Source organism: Glossina fuscipes, unplaced genomic scaffold (genome assembly GCF_014805625.2).
Source record: "Glossina fuscipes isolate IAEA_lab_2018 unplaced genomic scaffold, Yale_Gfus_2 91, whole genome shotgun sequence".
In the NCBI taxonomy this organism is placed as follows: Eukaryota; Metazoa; Arthropoda; class Insecta; order Diptera; family Glossinidae; genus Glossina; species Glossina fuscipes.
In genome coordinates this window covers 1,022,749-1,048,653 of record NW_023998445.1, presented here as the reverse complement: position 1 = coordinate 1,048,653, position 25,905 = coordinate 1,022,749, and the positions used below count along the sequence as shown (strand labels likewise).

The 25,905-nt window shown below is 32.7% G+C and overlaps 1 protein-coding gene and 1 long non-coding RNA gene across 3 annotated transcripts in view; both read right to left on the bottom strand.

Annotated features, from left to right (window-relative positions):
* Positions 1-25,905, bottom strand: part of LOC119638587 (transcription factor GAGA) — a 117,344-nt gene that overhangs the window by 50,234 nt on the left and 41,205 nt on the right. The window lies entirely within an intron of this gene.
* LOC119638589 overlaps positions 1-25,905 on the bottom strand; it is a 90,779-nt gene that overhangs the window by 28,949 nt on the left and 35,925 nt on the right. The gene's annotated exons all lie outside the window — the stretch shown is intronic.

Genomic DNA, 25,905 nt, shown 5'->3' with positions numbered 1-25,905 from the left:
GAAGCCCAGTTTGTACTTGGAATAGAATAATATACAAGTTAATATACAAGCTGAAGAATTCCATTTGAGTTATTATCGATCTGCTTAGACGAACCTGCTGGTTTCTCTAGTAATATTCATGAAACCATAAGCTAAACGAGGAACGAATAGATAGATAGTCGCGCAGCACGACATATCTCTCGTATTTGTGTTAAATGTTTTCTATTTTTTTTCCTTTTTTTTAATTTTAATATTTTCCAAAGTAACCCCACAACAACAAAAGCAACTGTGTTCCTTTGGCACGAATGCTGCAGTCAATATATTTTTCTTATCTTGAAACAATTAACACCATAATGTTTTTTCCAGATATGAATAAAAAACAAAAAAAAAAAAAAACAGAAACAATAGTGAAATACGTGCCGGTTAAGTTTTTGCATAAAAATGCATCGTTCATCTGTTATTTTATATATATATATATAAATATATATATATGTATATATGTATAAATATCGGAGACGTCACTATATAAATACATATATACATATATTGTATATAGAGCGTTTAGCCGAAATAATAAAAATCATGATGCTCGAACCGTTCATTTGCTTGACTTGACTTGGCTTGCTTTGGCTGCTGTTGCTGGCTGAGTGGTTGGTTGAGTGCCTCAGATGATTGCAAATAATACAATTTATTGCATTCGCAATAAATTTATGATTTATTTAGTGTAAAAATCAATTATAATACTGCAATAACGTCGTCACGTACCACCAGAGCTCTTCGATACATGAGGACATACCTATGCTCACACGTTTATGCGTACGTCGTATATATGCACATCAAGTGGAATATTTTAATGTAATTTTCTTTTTCTGATTTTTTGTTTTGTTTTGTTTTGTATTTATTTATTTATTTCTTTCGTTTTCTTTTGTTGTTGTTTTTTTTTTTTTATTCCATCTTCATTTATTAGTAAGCAAATCAATGTATGATGATGATGATGATGAGAATGAATCTCTGCTCCCGTATAGGCAAAAAGAAAAACCCGAGCATTTTTCCAATTACTGACCACCTGGCCTTCCCCAGCGACCCAACGAACCAGTGAACACATTCACATCACATATATATTTTTCTTTTGCCACTATTTTATTTTATTTTTTTTTTCCTTTTTCTTTATGGAAAAATTGATTTTTCTTTTTTTTTTTTTTCATTTAATTCAATTAAAAAAAAAAATAAATAAACTGTGCCCGGTGAAACCATATACAATAGCAGCTACGGTATATTTCAAACACATACATTCAAATAAATAAAATATTTATTTATGCATATGTGCACTCATATTAATACCTATCTGGTATGGCTATTAGTAGAGCATTTTCTGTCGATAGCATGCATCGATAATAAGTGGAAGAGAAGAAGGCCTAGTTAGTTAATTTACTGAAATATGGAATTTCCAGAAATTAAATCATCAAAAGAAGGCCAAACACCTTTAATCTAAATATTCAATGATTTTGTTTGTTACTCTTCTTCAATCATATTTAGCCGAAGTTTTTGCAAATTTCAATTAAATAATTTTCTATGAAAGAAACGAAGGAGAGACGGTAAAACTCAATTCCCCACTAAAAGAAAGTAAAGGGTCTTTTTTAGTCATTTGAGTTTTTCAAATAATATTCTCGTTCGATATCTTAGATAATGAAAGAAGAATTATAAAGCAAAGAGGCTGGACGTTAAGTTCTCTATTTTTATTACAGTTCAGGCAGGCAATCCGTATAGCGACTTAAAAGATCCATTTTACCCACCCATGCTCGTAGTCCTCCAAATTTAGGAAATTTAGGGATTGGTTCGAGACAACAACCTATGTCTGGTATTATGAAGTGTTCGTCAAACATTGTATGTCTGATTCGGCAGACGACCTAGAATACACATAGGACGATGATGGGATGAATCGGTATCGGAAATGCCCATATTTCTCATATCATATTTGTGGGAATTACGATCCGTAGATGGCACATTCTTAGTTCCAGTAACTTTCATGCTATGCTGTACCGAAAGATTTCATAAACAATAATAATAATAGCAATAACACGGACTGATCAAGATTCCAAGAAAAGAAAAATGAGGAAAGACCTAACTATGACTAAACTTCCCCTATTTACGGCGGAATACCAATTTAAAGCTTCACTTTTTACTCAATTTTCAATCACCATTAGGAGGTTGAACTGAAGTACGAACTATTTGAATCTAATTCTAACACGGACTTGACTATTAATCCCTCTTAGTATAGAACGAAAATTAATTGCTCTCGATATAGTTGACCGTGTGTCGTATAGACGGGATTGTATATCACATATAGGAATGTTTTGGACAGCAAACGCGTGGCAGCAAAGTTTGTTGTCAAATTTGCTATATTTCGATTAAAAGAACCGTCGCAGTTTTTGGAAAAAGCAAGACCTCTGTCATGCTTTAACCACCGTATTCATCGGACATGGCCCCCTGCGACTTTTCCCTTTTCCCAAAACTGAAAAGACCCATGAAAGGTCGGGCTATTATCACGAATAAGAAGATAACAGACCATATCGCTGAAGATACTCAAGGCCATGTCAAAAATCGCATATCATGCGTGCTTCGAGAATTGGAAAGAGCGCTGGCACAAATGTATGACATCTAAGGTGGATTACTTTGAAGGGAATAGAGTTGATACTGAGGAAAATAAAAAATTCACTTTTTTTTGTGAACACACCCCGTTTTATAATAGTGATACTCTTGTTGCACTCTATATAGCATTCTGATAAAGAAATCGAAAGAAAAGAATTTAGAATTCGTACAGAATTTGCATTTTCAACTTGGCTTCACTTTCGTAAAACATACAAAGGCACCCATATTTCTTGTTTATGATTAGCAAAAACTTGGCATCCCTTACGCAGAATTGCGTGGGAATTGAAACAATCCTATATAGAATTACAGTTATATTGTGAATTCTGTAAAAAAGTACGGCAGACTCACAGCTAATGTTATTTGCAGATAAAAGTTCCAACGCCTTCATGAGCCAATGGTAGCTAATCCTTTAATTATGATTGGCGTGAGTCCGCAACTACAGTAAGTACTCAATCAATGTCGACATCACATTTACCGATGCACCATCACGCCTCCCAGGCAGCTTATACCACTTTCCCTATATCTCTCTCTTTCTTTCTGATCATTTGATCATGTTTATGCACGTGTAGGATACTTCCCCCTGACCTATTGGTCATAATATACACTGTTTTATTTACATCTGCATACTCCACTTTATTTGTTTATGGTTTCCAGGTAATTGTGCTATATAGCTAACAAGCGAATTTTCTCTGACAATTTAAATAATAATAATAATAATTACAAATAATAAATATATATAAATAATAAAAGAAAAAGGAAGTTGAGAATTTTCAATTTCTGTAAAATTTCTGTCAAATCGATTTGAATCGATTACGATGGTAAGCTCGGTATGTAAAGTGATAAGAAAAAATTCAACATCTTGGGGAAATTAGTTTTAAAAGTGAAGCCGTGCGATTGAGATGGAGAGAAGGACAGAATGAAACGTTTAAGCTGAAACGTTTAACCGATCATCAGGTGAATAATTCGTAGAACTAAATATGAGAAAAAGCATTTTTAGTCAATATACTCTTCTTCAAGAGTGACGCATTCTGGCCAACATTTCTCCAAGATTTCATTTATTTTTCTATAGAACGATTTTTAAAGATCGTTAATCAAAACGCGTTCACAACAACGGTTTCATCATTTCATGTAAATATTTCCCTGAATTATCCGTTTGATCTTTATAAGTACATAACAGCCGCTGGATGGTAGATTTCGTGAATGTTCCAATTCATGGAATATTTCCGTTCTCGTGACAAGAGGTCACGGTTTGTTTAATCCATTGTGAATACATTTTTTTTTTTTTTTTTTTTTTGCATAACCATTGACTTAGGATATGTTCATTCTTCATATAATATAATGACGGTCGGAAAATGAAAAGGAAGTAGACGTAGCTTAGTGGTTGTGTGCACAATCGGCAATCGCCTGACCACTCACTACACCTATAATCAATATAAACTCTACGGTATTGAGTTTTGAACCCGCGAACACAGACTTGGCAGTCGCGATGCTTACCCACTAGATTACTGATGCGCAGGTCCGATATTAAAACTAATTTTCTTGCTTCCAAATTCTCATAGAACATAAAGAATCCGATGTCCACTGCTAGTGCCTGTTAGCATGTTAGGTAAATCTTGAAACTCTAGTTTAAATTTTTTCATGTAAACATTGATGTCCATACGACTTTGTTTCGTTGGTCCTTTTTCACCGGCAAGAGTTGACAACACACTTTTAATGCAAATACTTTGTCTGAGCAATATTTTTTCTTATTAAAAAGTATATTTATGTTAATACAAGATATTCCATTGCTTTGAATATAACAAAAATAGCATCACTGAAATCTATGCTACTCGTGAACAAACGAGCGAAATGAAATAACATTTTCTTTCCTTTCATGTTCCTTCATCATGTGAATTTTCCATTCCAAACGACACCTATGTGTCCGGCTGGCGAATTATTGAACGATGTATTAATGGACAAAGCGGTAAAGAATCGAAATTGTAAGCGAAGCGATGACGAATATGCCTGCCATTCGCAGAGAACGGATAGATCATGCCAAAATTTTGCACTTTTTCCATCACGTATATACTCGTCATACGAAGAAAAAGATGCTGGAAAAGAATTACTTACTTTTGCTAAGAATCAGAGACGACGTCGTAAATAAAAGCAGACAAGGCTAGACAAAGACGGCATTACAACTTGGCTGCATCTAATTTCTAATTTCACAATTTATTCGGTACGCTTTTTGTAGAATACTTTTTGAAAAGCGCAATTGACTCTGTTTTCAAGCTTATTTTTGAGAGACTTACCACGAATACTTAGCTGGATATAAGAAGCGTTAGTCGATATCTTTTAAAAAAAAAAATTTGAAATTTAATTATAATGATTATAAAAAAAAAGGATTAAGAGTGATTGTCGTTTGGACAAGCTAAGACACCTACGAAATCAAGATAAATTACAGAAACGTCGGTTAACCCATTGATGGGTGGCAGAGATTAAGCTAAACAAATTAGTTAAACGGTTTGTTTTTTCTTTTCCGGAAACTTTTGCAAAAAAAAATAAGGAAAGAAGCAACTAATCGAAAATCGGAAAGAAGACTAAAAATGTTTAAATTAAACCAGTCTGGCTAAGAGAATTGTTTTAAGGGCACTAGTAGTTGAGAGAAAACTAATAATATTGAAGTTTAACCGACCTTGACCGCAACGTGTGTGAAGCAGTTTTCAAAAAAAAAAAAAAAAAAAAAAAAAAGAACCGCACTTATCATCAAAACAGATGTGAAAAACACAACTCACCTGGTAGGGAAAAATATAATTTGTTATTAAAAATCTCAAACGAAAATAATTTTAAGGGAAAAAATCCAAAATTACAGTTTGTAATAAAGCAACGAAAATAAACCTTCAAAAAAAAAAATATATATATATATGAAAAAAATTAAGAAAAAAAAAAGGGAGACAGAGAGAGAAAGAGAGAAAGAGAGAGAGGGAGCATAAACCAGTTTATTAGTAACTGTGTGCCTACTCTACATGCACACATAATGTAGACGACAACGTAACATGGCCATAATATTAAAAAAGGGACTAAAAAGAATACCTTATAGAAAAGGACAGGCAAAGTTGGCGAAAAGTGAGGTAAGTGGGAGAGAGAGAGAGAGAGAGAAAGAGAAAGAAACAGAAGAAGAAGGAAAGGAGAATCGAAGAAAAAGAGAGTTAAAGATCGAGGGCGAAACCAATAAAAGCGGACAAACGGACAGACTATTTATTTGACTACGTGTCAGCAATAATTAATCAATAATAATTGAACAACAGCAACAACAACAACAACTTTATGCTCTTCGAGGTTTGCCGATGATCAATAAAACTAAAGTTAAAGAGAAAAAAAAAAGACAGCAGCGACGACTGGTAGCTACACGAAAAAGTGAAGGGCTTGCTTGCTATGCCACATCATTCATATACACAGATATACATAAAGGAAACTTATGCTTAAAAAATACAATAAATTAAGGCTACGGATTTTTTATGCAAAGATTGAAGAAAACAAAATGGTTGATTATTATGTATTGATATATATATATATATATATATATATATATGTATATATGCATGTATATGAAGTGAGCGAGAAGAGCAGATGCAAAGACATCCGGTAGATTTTATGCCTAAAAATTAAAAAAAAAAAAAGAAAAAACAAAAAGCTTACCTTTCTCTTTTTTTTCTTTTTTTGTTTTTATTTTTGGATATTATTATATGCGAAATGAAATCCCTTTAATATCCAATTTACAAGTATTCATGAATTGCTTTTTTACATTCCTTTTTGCTTTTTTCTTTTTTTTTTTGTGTTAATAAAAGAGAAATTTTAAGGTAAAAAAGAAAGAAAAAAAAAAGTTCTGTACACAAAAACAAACAATTTGAAGTTTACTGCTTGAAGGTATAAAAGAAAATCTAAAGTAATACACAAGGAAAGCCCCTCGAGAAATTGCACTTGATATTGCACAAACAATGGCATACATACGTACACACACTGACACTCGCACTCCCACTTTCGGCGTATTTAAAGCGAAACTTATGACGCATACCACGCACTTGCCTATTCAACGCCTACATCACAAGAGTTGGACAAGTTTTTCATGTTAGAAGCAAAATTTCTTAAAAACTTTTTTTTTTTATTTATTTATTTTTCCTTTTTTTATTTTATTTTTTTATTTTTTTTTTGTGAATATTATTATTATTATTAGAAAGCAACAAAACAAAAAAAAAAATCTGCTGCACACACAACACGTTTTATTTTTGAAAAAATTATTTTCACATTTTATCTATCTATTTATTTATTTATTTATTTATTTATTTTTATTTATTTTTTTTACTTCTTTTAAATTGTGCAGAGAATGTGTTTCGCACAAAGAAACGAAAGAAAAAAAGAAAACCGTCGTACCTCAAAAACCGTGCAAGAAATCATACTGAAGCCAAAGAAAAGCAAGAAAAAATTCCAAAACCCAATTTTTTTACTTGAATGCTCAAGCAACACAAATACCTACACACATTCATAAATACATTTACACACATGCATAATACCTATCTGTGCCTATATATATTTACGTATACATAGATAAACACACACACACACACACACATCCACGACCGGTAAATAATGCTCCTATACAGTGTCAGCATAACATAATATGCCAACAAAGAGACTCAACTGATGTATGCATAAACAGTCATCTCACCAATACAAATTATCGTGAAGATACCTCTATATATATATATATGTATGTATACACACACAAAAACACATAAATACTCTTATGGAACGCGCTTATATGATTACGTTTGAAAAACAGTGGATTGAAAAAGACAGTAGACAACGGCAGCTTAGAGCATTTTTTTCATTTTTTTTCTAAGCAATGTTCTTGTCCGGGAAAAATAAGGCGCGGGGGGTTAAGGTCTGAACTCGTTTCTTAAACTCGAAAAACACAACTTTTTTAACAGTGTCTTGTATCCAATAATGCATTAACAGTTTTAGAGTAAATGAGAAGTCTTAACAAATGCTCCTACTATTCTTAACCGGTCGCTGTCCTATCAAATCCCTTTCAAAACTCTTAAGGCTTCAGAAAAATGAAAGAAAAATCTAAGAGAAAAGATTAACTTTGCTTATTAATTGTCCATAAAGTCCACCATTGGGCTATTTATCCAAGCCTGCCCTTTAGTCCATTCCGTTTGTCAAGAAGTGGGTCCTTAATAACTAAATGTCTGAGCTATGAGAAGAATCACGGGAGTCATTTAGAATTTAGGGATAAACAAACATTCGATGATGTTCTCTAAGCGTGTATAAAAACACGGTGATGGTCAGGGAGAAAAAAGCAGGGAAAGAGCTATAGGGTGCGGCCGCAATATAAAAGGTGCATGCCCGACTCACGCTTACAGTTTACGGATTTAGAACTTTTTTAATTATTAAGGTCGGTTTTAAATTCTTTAGGTCGATATATTCGAAACTGTGCACTTAAAAGCTTATTTATGAGGCGTGGCCATTAGAAAAAATGCAATGCATATAACAAATTGCAACCAAGTTTTCAAAAAGTTGTAAATCTTTAAATACAAAAGGTATTGGATTGAAACTCAAGGTATCTTAAGACTGACACACAGACATCGAGAATTGCCTCGCAAACTCTTGTAGGTCTTTAGCTTGTTGTTGTGCATACAAATTTTTTTGATTCTTTGTGTTTCGTAGGTAAGTGCCCAAGTGACTTTATAAAGTAAACTTATTTTTAATTAATCACAAACTCATTTTATCTGACCAGTATGTTGTTTGTTTTCGAATTGTTCTGCGGGGGAGTCAATTTTAAACCATTTTATTATTTGAAAATTTTTTCACAACAATTCACTCAATATGTTGCAGCTTAAGTGAGTAAGGAGCAAAAAACACAGAATACAAATTATTCTCAGTTTTTGTCGCACAGCCACGTTACGGGCGTATCCTTTAACCGATTTCGGTCATTTTCAAATTCTTTTGCATATTTGCACGCGATATCGTCTCTTTGATGAACGGGGCAATTTTTACCCTAGATATTACGCGGTTAGGCAGAACGATAGATGGACAGACGGACATTCCGAATTTGAAACTGGTCAAGAATTTATATACTATATGCGGCTGTTGGAGCTTGCTTCTATAAAAATAGTGAAAAAAAAAGTAAAGTTGTAGGCGTGGTAATTTTTTTATATTTTTGCACAGATATTAAAATATCACCCCTAGGATGTACGCTCAGATTTGTGTAGATTTATCTGATCTAGTTTATGAGTAATAAGCAAAAAACCTACGTTTTCTCAATTGGCGTAGCGCCGTAAGCCAACCCTTCAACCAATTTGGCCCTTTTTCAATACCAATCGGCGTGTAAGAGCTTCCAATATTCCTGGCAAATTAAAAGTCGATGGTCTTCTTTTTACGGCTAGGAGACTGTTTAAAGCATGTATTATAGAAACATAGAGACGGACATAATTAAATCTATTCAGAATTTTATGCCGATCAAGAACACAACTTACTTTGCAGCTCTGAAATTTACTTATGGGCATTGCAAACATTTCGACAAAATGAATATATCGCTCATCCTTGGGTGATGGATGTGAAAACTTCTCAACATTTGTCGAAGCAGATAATTTCGAAAAAATTTCATCAAAAAAAAAAATCGACTGCTAAGCGAGAGATCCTAAGGGAAATTTTTACCTCAAAAATCTTTTTCTAAAGAAAATTTTTAGAGGAAATTCATTTGATTTGATTTTGTAATGATTCGATTTGAAGACGCATACCATAAGAATCGGTTGTTGTAAGGATCAACGTATATTTAATAATCTACACTACAACCAATAAAAGAGATCTTGCCATATACTGATTATGAAGTCAAGTAATTTTATATTTACTCTGTAGAATAGTTATGTAATAAATAATAACAGGTCTCATGGTATAACTTAGTCAAAGGCCAGCGTTTTCTTCAATTTGCATATAATTCCCATCTATGTGAAACTAACTTACTACTCCTCCATGCTGAGCATCAAGTATTACCTACAAGTTAATCCGTTAGCCCTCTTACAGAATAATTGAGTCTTGAGATGTCTTGGTTTCATTGCAATCTGATATATTGACGTTAAGTTATTATAATTATGACCATTCATAATTAAACTCTAAATTAGTTAATTAATAAATCAGGATCAGCTTTAATCCGTATCTTGGCAAAATACACAGCTCAATATTAAGCTACATTTCTGGGAAATTTTCAATTCTTTAGGTCTTCAAAGTATGTTAGTTCCAAACCATGCCTTTCAATGCGACTAACAAACTCAAGAGATTAGTAGAATTTATCTGAGATTCTTTAACTTGATTACACTAAACATCAGATAGTGGAATATTTGCGTGTGAAGCGGCAAGTAACCATAAGTCGCCTCCTCTCCGCACCACTCTCCGTCAAACGAGTTTAATATGGACAAAGAGGAGTTCCTACAGGTGATTATTTTGTATTTTATTTTTGAGATTTTAATATCGCGGAATGCTAAAGTAAAATTGTGCTATATATATATATATATATATATATATATATATAATAGATTTTAAAATGATTAGTCTTTTTTACACAAAATGGAGCCGAAAATAGTGCTTGATTTTAGCTTTGTATAGATGTATGAAAGAATAGACATACATGGACGAATTGTCGAACCTGTGCACTTGGCAGTGCAAACCAACATCAAGTACACTGCATTTTTACTCATTAAGTGTTTCAGTTGATAAGGAACATTTTTGCTTGAAATTTTTTGTTGCTTTAAAAAATATTTATATGAAATTTTAAGTTAGTAACTGTTATACACCTGTCTTTTCTGGTACCTATTACAGAGGCATTATTGTTCTCTTTTTAAATTTGCCCATTGACCGTTAACAACTAATAATGCTGACGTCAAGTTTTTTGAACAACTTACGAATTTATTTTTTTATTTTATTTTCTTAGAAGTTTAATATTCAAATTGAGCCTCAAGAAAAAAAAAAAGAATAACCAAATTATATTCGGTTGTAGTAGAACCTTTTATACCCCCTATCTTAAAAAAAATAAAAAGCAAAGAAAAAAATGGGAGTGCCCGTCTGCTTTCATTCTTATAAAATTATCGCGGATAAATCCCTAAAAAGAACGTATTCCCTTGTAGCAAGTGAAACAGAGGTCTCTTCGGTCGACTTTGTGTCCTTGGCTATATTCTTTAACATGTCTTGTTCATTTTCAACACTAGTCTGAGTGGAGGTACTTGCCAAGCGTCTGCCAAATTTGAAACCGATATCTTAGCCTTTGAGATTGGCAGAATGTTTACTGCATATATCCACACACGGACGGATTGAGAGATATTGCCTTGATCAAGAATACCTCAATGCATCTATGAAATCAACTTTTGGGTTCAGGCAAAGGCCTGGTAAAATGAATATAAAAACATATATATATATAAATCTTTTCGATCGCCAGAATGTTCACTATACACACACATTCAACCATAGGGATACACAGGCAATCATGATCAAGAATATATATATATATGTATGGAATCTATAAAGTTGTCTTTTGCGTTTAGCAAACTTCATCCTGTTTTCGATGCTAGATATAAGGATAAAAATTAAACATTTTCCGACCTTCTTTCAATCCATTCCTAAATATTTTAAGTATTTCTAATACAGCTTATAGGAAATATGAAAAAATTCTTTTTTCTGGATAAATAGAAAAGGTCTTCTCTTATAAGGTCAACATTTTTGTTGTTGTGGTTCTGCATTACAGACCTCATCATCTATAACCGGTACATAAAAATCACACATAATCAAAATGTTCAATCAAAGTGGAAACTTTCTAATCGCCTACACTGTTTGATATATGAATATTTAAGAAATGAAGATACAACATGTCGACGACGACTTTGTTTGTTAATAAGCCAACCAACCATTAAAAAAGCATACATTTCAAGGTGTTGGTATCAGCAAAAAAAAAAGCAACAATAATAACAACAGCATTAACAAATAATTACTCAATGTCCATCCTAAAGCGAATCTCAGACACTCACCACCTACAATAAACACTATACAATATCGAATCGATGGATCGATGCGTTAGCAGAGAGTACTGTAAACGAAAATTTTATTAAAATATTTTAACATTGCATAGCACCGTCTACATATACATGTGCATACGCGTATTGTTACAAACGGAATAACATTATTAATATATTTCTATCCATGCCATGATAATGGATAGCAGGTACAACTTATACATTTAAAGGAAAACAATTCATTCAAACAAATGCTTATTGTGAAGAAAAAAACATTTTTTTTTTTTTTTTTTTTTTTAGTGTAAAATCGAGCATAAATCGTCAACAGTAGTTACTGGAATGAGAATATTAGTGACAAAGACGGAGAGAAAGAGAATAAGAAAGAGAAAGAGTAGCGTTGTATGGTCAGTTAAATGTAATACGAATATATATATATATATATATATATATATCGCAGGTAATCCGATGTACGAGTTATACTACACTTACGGTAGAATTATATATGTGTATTTGTGTATATGTATGTGGGCCGCGTCACAATCTCTCGCATGTTATTCACACAATAAATACATTAACAACGAGCGACTACAATACTTAACAGAAACATGTGTTTGCATCTACAATACGAATATAAAGAAAGAAGCAATCACTTAGTTATTCATTGTACGATACGTATAAATAAGAATATAGCACTTGATGGTAGGGTAAAATATACATACGTACACGTAGCCATATAAAACATATATGCATACATGTGGATATGTACACATGCATGTGTATGGCATGTGGATATGTGCATATGCATGTACTCACTACTCTTCTTCGTAATAACATATCGTTTGAACTAGTTGTTCATTGTGTATGCGCGCGGCTCAGTGTTTCATTTGATCGGTAGTACATATATATATATATATATATTGCTTGCTGGCATATAAAAATAAATCTATATGATGGGCTTATGTTCCTCTTCTCTCTGTCTGCCTCTCTCTCTCTCTCTCTTTGACAAATAATACCTTTTTACTAAGTTATAGTAATTGGTATAAATAAGTGTACTTCTTCAACTCAATTTACGTTTAACTCTTAAGATTTTTGCTGCTGTACACTATTGTGGAGTATTGTTGTTATGGTCGTCTTTTTAAATTACACTATAATGTTAATTTTTATTGCAAAATAAGTACAAAATTAAAGCATTTTTTTTTTTTTTTTGCTTACCTTAATTTTCTCTCTCTCACATTTTGTTATCTTTCTCACCACCTCTTCTCATCCTTTCTATCTTTAAAGCATAAGTTCAAAGGGCTCTCTCTACTACTTTAACGTATGAGAATTTATAACGACGACATCAATTTAATGATTGAGTAATTTTTCGTACGAGGAATAAAAAAGAAAAAAAACATAATAACCACCAATCCATAGCAGCTGCAGCAGTCAGCTCTTGACAGTGCGAAACCAACATTATCATTTTTAGTAAACAAAAATTTACAATTTTTCAAGAGAAATTATCGATTTCCAAAATTGTACTCTCTATTTTTTCCAATAAAATTTTTTGTGTTTAAAAAAAAAATTTCTTTTCGAAAATATTCAAAAAATAGTTGTTTAGAAAGTCAGGTTGTAAAACGCTTCTTTTAAGCCGAATCATGGATACGCAGAGATACTAGAGAAAGTACAAAGAGGCTTGTAAAGATCCAAACGAAAAAGGCAGACCAGGTAATTAACAAATCTGCTCATATTCGACATTTCATCTTAACCGTTGCGATAAATAAGGAGCTCCGATATTAGCTGATAGACAAACCTAGGTGATCTGGCTCAAAGGAGATCTCTGACGAATATATCTAACTGTAACGAAATGACTTACAGAGAACCGTTACTTCCGAAGCGGTCTGTGCATGTTATATAAACATTCAGAAAATCACCTGTCTTCCAGCCCTCACTTCACTACTCCCATTCCCCTTCGCTGTATCATCGGTTAAATTGTGGCAACATATCATTGCAAAATAAATGTCCCCAAGTTTGTTATTGACATTAGCCAATCAGAACTATGTACGCATGGAGATTAGGTTTACTTTACGATTATTTTGCTAGATGTCGTTAACTGTAATTGAAAAAATTTCTATTATATCTTAAATTCGCTTCGCTTTTTAATAGAGCTGCCTATATAACATGATACATATGTTCCGTGTTATACGACTCACTTGGATTATGCGAATGCAATTTTTATGGCTACTGAGTAATAAATATGTTTTTCACCAGAGCTATATTAAAAATTTATCAATATACGTATTTTCTTCTATTTTCTTTTATGGACCTAATCGTTATATGACGTGATAAAACCATAAAATTTTCCTCATTTTTTTTATCTTATTAAACGAGTCTCTTTTAGCGTACTGTACGAATGTGATCCGCATGAGTAGTCGAATTTCAATTGGCAAGTCAGATTAAGTCCGGTTCAAGGACGATAGACGGTTGGGGACACAACCACTCTATCACTTTTTGTCGTTGCTGACTTGTTTTTCATCGGCTGCTAAGGTAGGTCCCCAGGGTGATTGGCCATGTTAAAAAGAAGTCTAAATGGATCTTCCGTGTTGTATGGATCCGTCTTAAATGAACCCATGTTGTAGAGGAAGCTTTTTTATTTGACAACATATTAGGGTTTGAGTCGTTTTTTTTTTCAAACGGAAATTTCAGCAGATATGCTTCGATATTACAATGTTACGTTATACTGCATATAATAAACTTTATGTTATTCTAACCTCAAAAAGTTAGAAAACATTTTTTTTTTTTTTTTTTGGGAATAGTTTAGAAATTGATTTCATTTAGCATGGGAGGAATTAAAACATTGTATTATTATAAGGAAGCATGTGTAATTAACGAACCACAAAAGAAAATTGTTGCTTACTTTTAGGAGTAAAAAAAATTTATTCTCTAAAACGGAATATATGGTGTTTAATTTTTTTAAAGGAAAACATAAAATTAAATTTATTAATGGAAAACAAGTCATATCTTAATTCTTGAACAATTTTTTTTTAAATTTTAAAATTAGGAAATAAATATTTTTGTAAACATTGACAACTTAACCCCATTCGTGATGATAAATAAGCACTTTAATATAGCATATATATCTATATATATATGATACAATAATTTTGTTGCCTACTTTTAGGAAATTCTCTCAAATTTCTACTTAAAATCAAGATGTAAAAATTTTTGACGTCCTCCCATTTACTTTAAGTCTTTAAGCCATTAACGGAATAGAATCAATACTTTCGCGAAGAGATATAAAAAAGAAATAGATAATACACTTGATAGAAAGACTGCTGTGCAATAATGCTTTGCTTAGGATTTTTAAGGATTAAATTAATAATAAAATGAGCAAACAAGGCGAAGGTATACTTCACTTAGGGCGATACATTTGTATTCGCAACCCTTAAGGTAATGTAGTAGGTTGGCAAAATATTTTACTAAATGTGGCTTAGTTGGCCGACTGAGAATATATATTACGTTTGTGTCGGCTTTACAAAAACCGAAATGAAAAACTTGATATATATATATATATACATGATTTTACAATAGAGTTATTTACGCAACTACATCGTAGGCAAGAAAAGCTTGTAACTCCAAAGTTCCAAAGCATATATCTAAAGAAGCTGCACAAATACAACTCCAACTTGCTAACTGTAAAATGCCCACACAAATAGTAATTTGTATACGGTATATAAAACCGAAAGATTGGAGTTACTCTCTTGTTCACCTTAAGCTTGTGGGCTTATTATACAATGTTCAGGTGATAGTCCAGCTTTTCGGTACTCCATATTTAAATTGATTTAAAATTCTTGTATTATGTCCTTGTATTTGTATAGGCCAACCACTTCATGTAAGACTAGAGAAAAATACGAAGAGCGTTACAGTACGCAAGCAAAACGCTAAGTTAAAAATTCTAATCTTGTATGTAGTGATCTTACGAAACTTTAATCTTTGATATCTGAAGTATTTCCGTTGCCTTTTTGAAACCATGAACTGATAAAAACTACTTCAAAAGTACTCCAGCACAAAAATTGTATAAAGATCGTAATCAGTGATAACTCGATCGGAATGTTATTTGCGAGAATGTACATAGGTCTAACACTCTTATGTCGACACAATATTCTTTGCTTGCACTTCTGCTGCTGCTTGGTAGGGAAACATTATCGGACGTGCAAACTTGTAAGAAATTTTTCACAAAATATCCAATTTGTCACTTATTGGAATAAATGCAATGACCGCAGTTTAAGTTCCAGTGCAAGAAAATTTGCTGTAAAAGCAAAGCTTTGTACGAAAATTTTTGAACCGAAAATATTATCGAAATTCGCACAGATGAGTAACCAAAAGTTGAAAGATCACAAGAAACTAGAATAATTTTCGTGAGGTAACAAAAGCTAAGGTAAACAGAGCTGTGCGGGAAATTGTCTTAAAGTAAAGATGGCTTTGTGCCGTGCTTGAACTAGTTAGTATCTCAATGGTCGTTGGTTCAAAGCCCAAGTACGGCAGAGTTTTTGATAAACCTGATAGTGCTGTAAGACTTTAGTCTTTGACTGTACGGCACGTACCGTACCGTAGAGTGTTCAATAAAGCCGGTAGCCTCAGGTGATTGTGCTTTAAGACTTTCCTTGGCCAAATTAATTGCAATAATAATAATAATATCCCCCTGAGAGGCCTAGTAGGCAAGAGTCTCGACTACCAACTCATGGGTTCATGTCATGGGTTCAAATCTCAAGTGTAATAGAGTTTTAAATAAAGCCGGAGAGCCTTAGATGCTACCGCTTTAAGGCCTTAATCTTAGAATTTATTTTCTGGCTAAATTTATAATAATAATAATAATAATATTCAGTATCCTTAGGGCCTAAAAAATCTGAAACATAACAAAATCTGCTTTTAGACGGAAAATATTTTTAAAAGTCTTGGGCTCGATTATCAAGCTTTAGGCTCAAAATAACACGCATATGCGCTCTAGAGAACGCTCTAGCTAGCTCCTTTAACCTCTTTGCGATGAATAGCATCCATATACGGCAATCATTAGGTGCTTCACGGCGGATGGCTAATGCCGAGACAGCCGAAGCACTCTACATAAAGCGATTGATATTGTTCACATGTGGTAGTTATTTATGCGTTTTCAGCGGCCGACGCTAACTATCGTTTATACGGCACAGATGTTGCAGAAAAGACGCATTTTTCTCTTCTATAAGAATAAACTGAAAGGAAAATTGTTTCACTAAAAAAAAAAAAAAAGTGCGTTTGTTTTCTGAAAGTTTATAGTAAATTGGTGGCGAGGTGTGGCTCATAGTTGAGTCCTTGGGAAAAATGGCAAAGTGTGCTACTTGTGTGTCGATGCGAAAGGCTTGTCGCAAAAAATAAACAATTAGAAAAATTGGAGTTGATCTGGAACATCCCCCGACTTATCTTAACAGAATAAAATCTATTGCCTACTTTTATGGGGAAAATATTTTTAAAAATTGAAAAGATAATACATGCAGTGATTAGTTATTTGTATCACAATTGTCGTGAGACTTGCTTTAGGCTAACATATTACAATAAAATTATGAACATTGTCTCAATTTCAGCAAGAACGTTAAGTCCGTCGGTTAAGATTACATTAAAAGCATGTTAGTTTGCTAAGCACAAGAGAAAAAAGAAATATTCTAGAAATCTTAAGCAAAAAAAAAAAAAAAAAAAAAAATAAATCTTTCAAAGTATTTGTGATTGTGATTGAACAAAAGCTCTACATTCGCATTAAATCTGGTTTTAAAAAAAAAAAAAAAAAAACAAGAGAAAAATTGAAATTAAAAAACAAAGGCTTTACCTTACGTAAAAAACTGAAAAAATATCTTTCAAGAAAATTTTAATGAAAAATTGATTGGTATAGTACAACACAGGCAGAAAACGATGCACAGAGAAAATCAAAGCAAAGAAAAAAAAAAAAAAATTCCAACAACAAAACGTTCAAAATATCTTTACATTGATATAAAGAATGTGTTATGAACTAAGAAAAGAAAGACAAAAAAAAAAAAAAAGAAAAAAAGTTTCTTTATGAAGTAAGAAAAAAAGTTTTACGTATGTGTAACGTTTGAAATTCAAAACTTAATTGCACAGGAAGGAAGGAAAACTTGCATTTTTTTTTCTTTTCCTTGATGATTGTTAGAGCTGTTTGTTGTTGCTCTTGTTTTTATTTTTTGTTTTTTTTGTTTTTTTTTTGCGCTTGCTGCCTTATCCACAGATATTGATTGAACAACAACGCATTGCATATGAAAATGAAATGGAAAAGAAGAAGAACGAAAAGAAGAAGAAGAAGAAGAGAACAAACAGCGGTAAGTGAACAAAAAGGAAAAAAAAAATATAGACTATGATACTCCATTACGGCTGTTCTGTGTAAGAAATAAGCGACTGATTTTATATATATGCATAAACCATATACAGCGAGAGACTCCCAAGAAAAAAGCCTTATTACTGTTGTTGCAAGGACGCAGAAAATGACAAGTTTGACATATGCATGCACATTTACACACTCTCACGCATAACAAGGATAAGCTGAAGTGAAGATGCTTTTGCAAGAGGAAAAAAGAAAACGAAAAAAAAAAAAAAACAAAAACGAAAATGAAAATGAAAGAAAGAGATAGAGAAAGAGGTAGAGAAGGAAATCGAAATGCAGATGATGCTAAAGAAAAATTCGATTATCTACCGAAAGAATTGTAATTAAATCAGAAACACTCGTATACATTTATACACAAACACGCAGAACAGTCAAGTACAAATGTAACCCAATAACGAGAAATTTATATATGTATGTATATAAAAATTATTATATAAATCTGCAAGTGTACATAAGTATATATGAGAAAAACGCAAACAACAAAAAAAAAAAAAAGAATAGATTCGCTTGCAATGTATCCTTTCAATGGTTAAACGCAAGAGCAAGAGGAAAGGAAAAACTGCAGATCGGGGTGTGAGTGCAGATAGTAAAGCATGAGGAGTTACAGACAAGCAAGCGAGAGAGCAAACAAACAAACAAACCAAAAATAATAATAACGAATTGAGACGAAGAAATACACTGAATATAAAATCACGTAAGTAAACTAATACCACACAAACGAGAAAAAAAGAAAAAATTGTTAAAAAAAAAAAAATATTTTCCTATTTTTTTTTTTTTTTTTAAATATGTGAAGCAACACTTTTACAACATATACATATGAATATTAGTATGTAAAAGCTAGTGTCTGACAGTATTAACACCATGAAAGGTGGACAAGGGAAGGCTACCATATCCTGAGAGCAAAAAAGAAATGCAAATAAATAAGATTTGTTTTTTTCAATCTTCTCAAAGCGCAGAGAGCGGGGACCAAGTTAACGGGGTGCACTGCTTGGGTGTCAAATGTATTTAACAAAATAAAAATAAAAAAATCGCAAAATAGAAAAAAAAAAAAAAATAAAACTCTTCTCTAAGTATTTAGCACAAAACATAGGGCGGGATTAGCATATAGAACGGACACAAGAGTCACATATACACATAAACTGAAACTATAATTCCCTGCAAGAAAAAAATATCATAGAAATAAAAATTGAAAGAAGAAAAATGGAAAAACAGCAAATATATCCAGCTCAGTGTTATGTACAAGTCACGGGTGGAGAGAGTTGGGAGCAAGTAATAGCAAGAAAGGCTTCATTAGTTGTAAAAGAAATACGAAAAAAGAAAAAAAAAAAAAAAAAAGGAAAAAAATCGGGAAAAAATGCTGATAAGCATACAGCGAGTTGGAGAAGGTAGCGTAAGGCGAAAAAGAATATGCTGCACAAATCTGATATCAATGTAGTTGTTAATGAAACTTCTACAGTACATAGTCAGCTAGCCCTACAAATACATGCACATACACTCATACTCATAGACATAAAGAAGGCAGGACTCTTAAGGGAAAGACCAATAATCTCACACCTCTACATCTCTCCCCCTCCCCGCCGCTTATAGATATCATGTATATGTTGGTTTCTCACTGACCATCGGAAGAGTTATATATAAAAAAATACAATATACAAGGCCACCCATCGCCCATCTTATGAGTTGTGTGTATTTCCATTAAATATCATATACAGAAACAGAAAGAGAAAATAAAAGAAACATTACTTCTTGGAAATGAACCAATAGTTGCAAATTTTTTTTCTTAACTAATGAACAATTGTTTCAGATCTTGCAAAAAGGACAAAAAGAAATTAGGCTCTTTTTTTTAAATTAAAATTAAATCAAAGCAACTGAAAGAAGATTTAAAAAGTTAGAAAAATTAAGAAAAACAACCGGAAGAATTTAAGAATTTTTGATATAGAATACAAAAAATTGTTGCCTGCATTTAGGTTTACACTTTAAAGTTTTTTATGGCATACTTTTAGTAGCGGCTTCTTTTTTTTTTTTTTTTTTTAGTTACTTGCAATGTTCATCTCGAAGAAGAAAAAAAAAACAAGGCGTATCATCGCGTTGTTTAAGACTTTCTAGTATTTATTCAATGTGAAAAAGGGGATCAATAATAATAATAATATAATCAATAATCATCATTACATCATGATGACTAAATAATACATGTCGTGGCAATTTTTTAAATCGAACTTTTTTGATGTCAACCATAATGATTTATATTTTATAGACCGTACATCATTATTCCAATTTCAATTCAGTTATAATATTATGTTACAGGAAAGTTAGACATGCAATTATTTATAATAGAGTTAGAACATGCCTTAAGCTTATTTTTATAGAAAGATAATTAATTAGAATCAATATTACATTATTTAATAAGAGAGAAAAAAATGTAAAACAATTTTTATGAAAGAAAACTACAGAGCGAAAGTATGTTGACGTCCAACCCCGACACTTGGACCATAAACGTCGAGATGCGAATGAATACTAAAAGGACGCAAACCAAAAAAACCCCAGTAACACCTAATTCAACATCAGTAGTTGACTTCAACATCATTAGACGACTTACTTAGTATGTTGTTAAAGTATGACGTTTTTCTTTGTAGAGTTCGTAACGGGTCTGATGTCAACGGTACATTGTGAACATCATTCAAATTTCTGCATGAAAGCCTAAACAAGTTAAACCAATTCATAGTTTGATATCCATTGACTAGATTTGATGAGCCGAAAATTCCTAGAGGAACGGATAAGAATACTGAATTTAATTTCATTTAACAAGACTAACGAATCTATAGCAATATTTATCGGTTAATGCAATAAAGACATTCTAGGATTCCCAAGTGAAGTCACAGTAAAACCATTAATAGTAATCTGTTTTCATATGATGGCAATCAAACCTGGGGGTGCCACGTCAAATTCGACCATATCGAAACGTTCGCCATTTTCTCCTTTTTTCTCAATCTTTGATACCTACAGATATTTTCGATGGTTTAACGCGGATACACTACCTTGTCGTTACTTCTAATTATTCGCTTTAGGAATGATAGAAACCATAACCACCGCGAAACCCCCGAAGAGCCGCACCCAGCAGTCAAGTCTCACAAATTGGTGAACTGCTGGGTTCAAACTAGGAATTGGACGTACGAGCTTCTACCGCGGTTTCGACGTGTATGTAAATATGCAAGCTTCCCCCCGAAGGATCTTGACGAGCACCAATCTGTAGTACACCAATACTGTCACCTCTGCCCACAGGTACTCGTGAGATAGTGAGCGGGCTCCTGAGCACGAGTGACATCCGTGGAGCTTAAAGTTAGACGCAAAGACTTTTGGTGAAAGTGGGAAATCCAGGACGCAAGAGGCATGGATGCAATAAACAGCATGGAATAACATTCAGCCAAGCTACCAAAAGGGGAGCGTACAAAATTTTAAAAATAAGGTTATTATCAATATTATCCAATAGACCTCTATATAATCTACATAACCTGGTTTCAGTAAGTGGTGCTATCGTTAAATAATTTCCAGAAACAATCCTCACAATTATCATAATATCTCGTTCAAAATTCTAGTTTAATTATTAATAACTGAAAGACAAATTTTTCATTAAGCCTTAATGTAGGCAATATTTTTAATGGAAAAAATGGTCAACGCCGCAATACAGGCAATACTTTCAACTGCACCCTAAAACTGCTGCTTGTACTGCTTCAAACATACTAAATGGAAAAAATTAATAGCACTCAGTGATTGATATCAAACGATCATAAAAAAAAAAAAGAAAATAAAGTTTCATTACAATTTCATTAGTCGATATTTTCTTTCAACTCGAAACGAAACTTCTAAGACAACATTCAAATAAAAGAAAAGGCAATCAAATCACAAAAATACACACTGCTGTAGAGATGGACAGAAATAAATAAAAAAAAAAAAAATTCACAAAGAATTCTCATAATGAAGAAATGACACTCGACCAGTAGGAAGAAAACGGTATTCTGGAGAGTGCAGCAATGGCTATAAAAAAAAGAACAGAAACTGACTACATGTCAAGATGCAACTAAACAACAAAGATGGCATCAACAACAACATTAAGGCAATACCAACTATGACATCAATACCAAAAATGGCGAAGCAAAAAAAAAAAAAAAAAAAAAAAAAAAAAAAAATTACCAACAAACCAAACACAAACCCCACTAAAACAAAAAAAACAAAAAATTGCTGAAGGAAAGAAAAATGATAGAAAAAAAAAAAAAAACAAATGTTGCTTAGTAGTGGGAAAGGAAAAAAATTGCTTACATATACGCAAACGGCGGAAATGAAGTGAGACGTCAAAGTGGAGAGTGCGGTAAACACGACTTAAAGACCAAAGAAACATTAAAAGGACGCCAGCGAAATATTCGAAAAAAAAAAAAACAAAAAATTAAACCTCCTATGAGGTGGGCATGTAGATGGAAAAAGGATGGATTTGTTACGCGAAGAACAAAACTCATACAAGTGAAAAAAGAAAAAATTCACAAACAACAAAAGAAAATAACAAAAAATACAAGCGGAAGTAAACCACCAACAGGAAGCTGTGTTAAATACTTTGCTACACATAACGTATTACTTTGTGTATATGTATTTATATCATACAATGCATAAGTATGCATCTATATATAAGTATTCGTTGACTATATGGGTGTCACGACTAATATGCAAATGTATGTATATATATATATATATATATGTATATACATGGGTATGCGCTGAATGTTGTTTTGTAGTGTTGGGTTTAAAGTAGAGTACCACGATTTTTTTTTTGGATTTTGTTAGGTCCTTTTTTTTTAAAAAAAAAAAGAATTCTAGAATTTTCATAACCACTTGCTCACTCTTATGCACACATATCCAGATATAAAAACATTTCGTCTCTACTAAAAAAAAAAAAAAAAAAAAAAAAAAAAAAAAAAAAAAAAAAAAAAAAGACAAAAATTTACAACTAAAATTACAATTACATGGAATTTTACTTTTATTTTATAAATTTTTTTCTTCAATACTCTCTCTCTCTCTCTCTCTCTCTCTTTGGTAATACTCGTTAGTTTCCGGTTTTTCGTATTATTTCTCATGTTTTAGAAAACTTTGTATATATAAAAATATATCTATGCATATATATATGCTATCAGTAGTCGCGGTTTTCAGTCGCTAACATCCACATGCATAAGCAATGAATATATAAAATTAATTTTATTTTGTTTCTCATTTGAATTCATTTTTCCTATAAAGAGCGAAAAACAAAAGAAAAAAAACAAATTTTGATTAACATTTCAATTGCTGTACAACAACAAGTTTCATAAGTAATTGCAATGGCTTAGGAATTTCAGCGCAAGTGTGGTTAGAACTATTGGTGATTATTAATGTCAGACAACAAAAAAAAGAAGCTCGACCTTATGCATTAGTATCAGTGGTAATTTCCCACTCCTTCCAGGCACATATGGTCGGAACTTTCGGTTTTTCCATACATTAAACATATATGCTAAAATCGATTACAAAATCGTCATCCTTCGCAATATTTGCCTTTTCTCAAGGTATCATTCCATTTGCTCAGTTCTATTTCTTGGCGAAAGTGCTTGAGGAACAACATATTTACTTAGCCATCAAATTGAATGTTCCATATGTTATAAAATGATTTGCACAAGTTACAGCAATGGGACGATTTTGCCAATGTATATTTCATTTACGATGTCTTATGCAGAATTTTCTCAATGCGAGTCTGATAAGCTTTTTCCATTTCTTCGCAATTCTTCTCCATTTTCCACCGCTTCGCAATTCTTAAGTGCGAATTGATCGCTTTTATTCGCCTTGCTTATGCTTCCTTGCACTATAATAACTTACAAGATATAAGATTGTTCCAACTCCCTTAGAATATTACGTAAGAAATCTATCCCATATTAGCGGGCGTGTCAAATTTATTTGCTTATCCAAGATAACTGTGCCTTTATAAAAATCTATCGTTTATTTGTATATTCAGAAGAAACTTGTAATTTCTTCGGAAGTCTCCTGTGGCTGTGCCTGTGGTTGTGGTTGGCCCCAAAATCGCAGAAACGCTACATATATTAGATATTTAGCCCCGTCTTGTGTATATTCTGAAAAAACTTGTAATTTCTTCGGGAATCTCTTGTGCCTTTGGCTGGGGTTGACCCCAAAATCACGGAAATATCAAAAGCGCTTCCCATCTTTCCCATCTATAATAAGATAAAGCAGCATACATTTAATCGTTAACCGTAAGGGTGTTAGTAAACCGATCGGAACCCTTTTTCTAGCACGGAAACTGAAATTTTCCCCGATAAATACATGGAGAAAAGGCAGAGTCGAAAATTAAAGAAGAAAATAAAAAAATTCTCAGTTTTTTCGAGATTGTTTCAGTTTTTTATCTATTACGGGCGTGCACGTAAAGCAAGTCACATCTACTCTTGAACTTCGCACATCCATTAGATTACAATTCAACACAATATAAGTTTCAGACGAAGAAGCATTCCCTTACCCTTTATAGCCTTATTCCCAACGATCAGCTAAAATCACTTGCACTTTAAAAGGCAACAAGAGTTTATGTCTTATTAGCGAAGTTGTCGGTCCCTTACCTTCCCTTACCCTTTATAGCTTTATTCCCAACGATCAGCTAAAATCACTTGCACTTTAAAAGGCAACAAGAGTTTATGTCTTATTAGCGAAGTTGTCGGTCCCTTACCTTCCCTTACCCTTTATAGTCTTATTTCAAACGACCAATTAAAATCACTTGCACTTTAAAAGGCAACAAGACTTTATGTCTTATTAGCAAGTTATCGGTCGTCACAACTATTAATCAATTTCGATTTTCCTATGGAACAATAAGAACCTAATTGTAATGAACGAGTCGACTTCATATTTAAAAAAAAAAGAGAACCGGGTTACGCATGCACTGCATAATTTCATGGGATTTCAAGGGATTTGTTTTCAGGGCGGCAATGTCGGAAACTGAAAGTTACCAATTACTTCTGTCAAGATATACACTCGCAGCTAATTTAAGGTCAAGTAGCTGTAGTAGCTGTAGGCACAAACGCAAAGATCAATGGGCAAAGAGTGAGGGGCATTGGACTGATCACTAATTAGTCTCTTGATGATTTCAGACATTCCATTTCTAATCTTGAGAAATTTTTTTAAAATAAGAAAACCGAAGTGCACCAAACTTAAAAGATTCCGCCGATGATGTAAAATCTTTTACCACGTATTTCGAAACGTACTTATAGCTACTCTTAGCGATAACTTTTAACAGGTCCGCACCTCTTGGCACTGAGACAGATGTATATATTGAGTTTTTTTTCTTTCTTTCTTTCTTTCCACTGATGAGGCGCCTCTTTGACCTCCACATAAAATAATTTGCGAAAATTTGTTCAATTCTTGTGTGCCGCCTTTTACAAATTTATCGCAAGTGTTGCTGCCAGAGACGCTTGCATTCTCGCCCCAAACATATCACATGTAGATGTCGTCTCCAACAAAAAATCGATATTATTAACTGAAATTTCAAACACTCAAACCACTTCAGCCAAAATTTTGTGGCATTTCGATTATCCGTTTATGAATTGAAGATGCTACAGTAAGTCGTTTCCATCGACGGTTTGATGATTTAAATGAAATCATAGGACCGCCCGAGGATTTTCAACGCCGTGGACACCAAAAGAAGGAAAACATTGAACAAATGATGAAAATAACTTTTGATAATCGAAAAGTGAAGTGGATAGAGGTCCCCAATATACAGATAGCTAACATCCCTAAGATCCCCTAATTCCTGTTTTTCATAATAATTTTGTCGAAAAA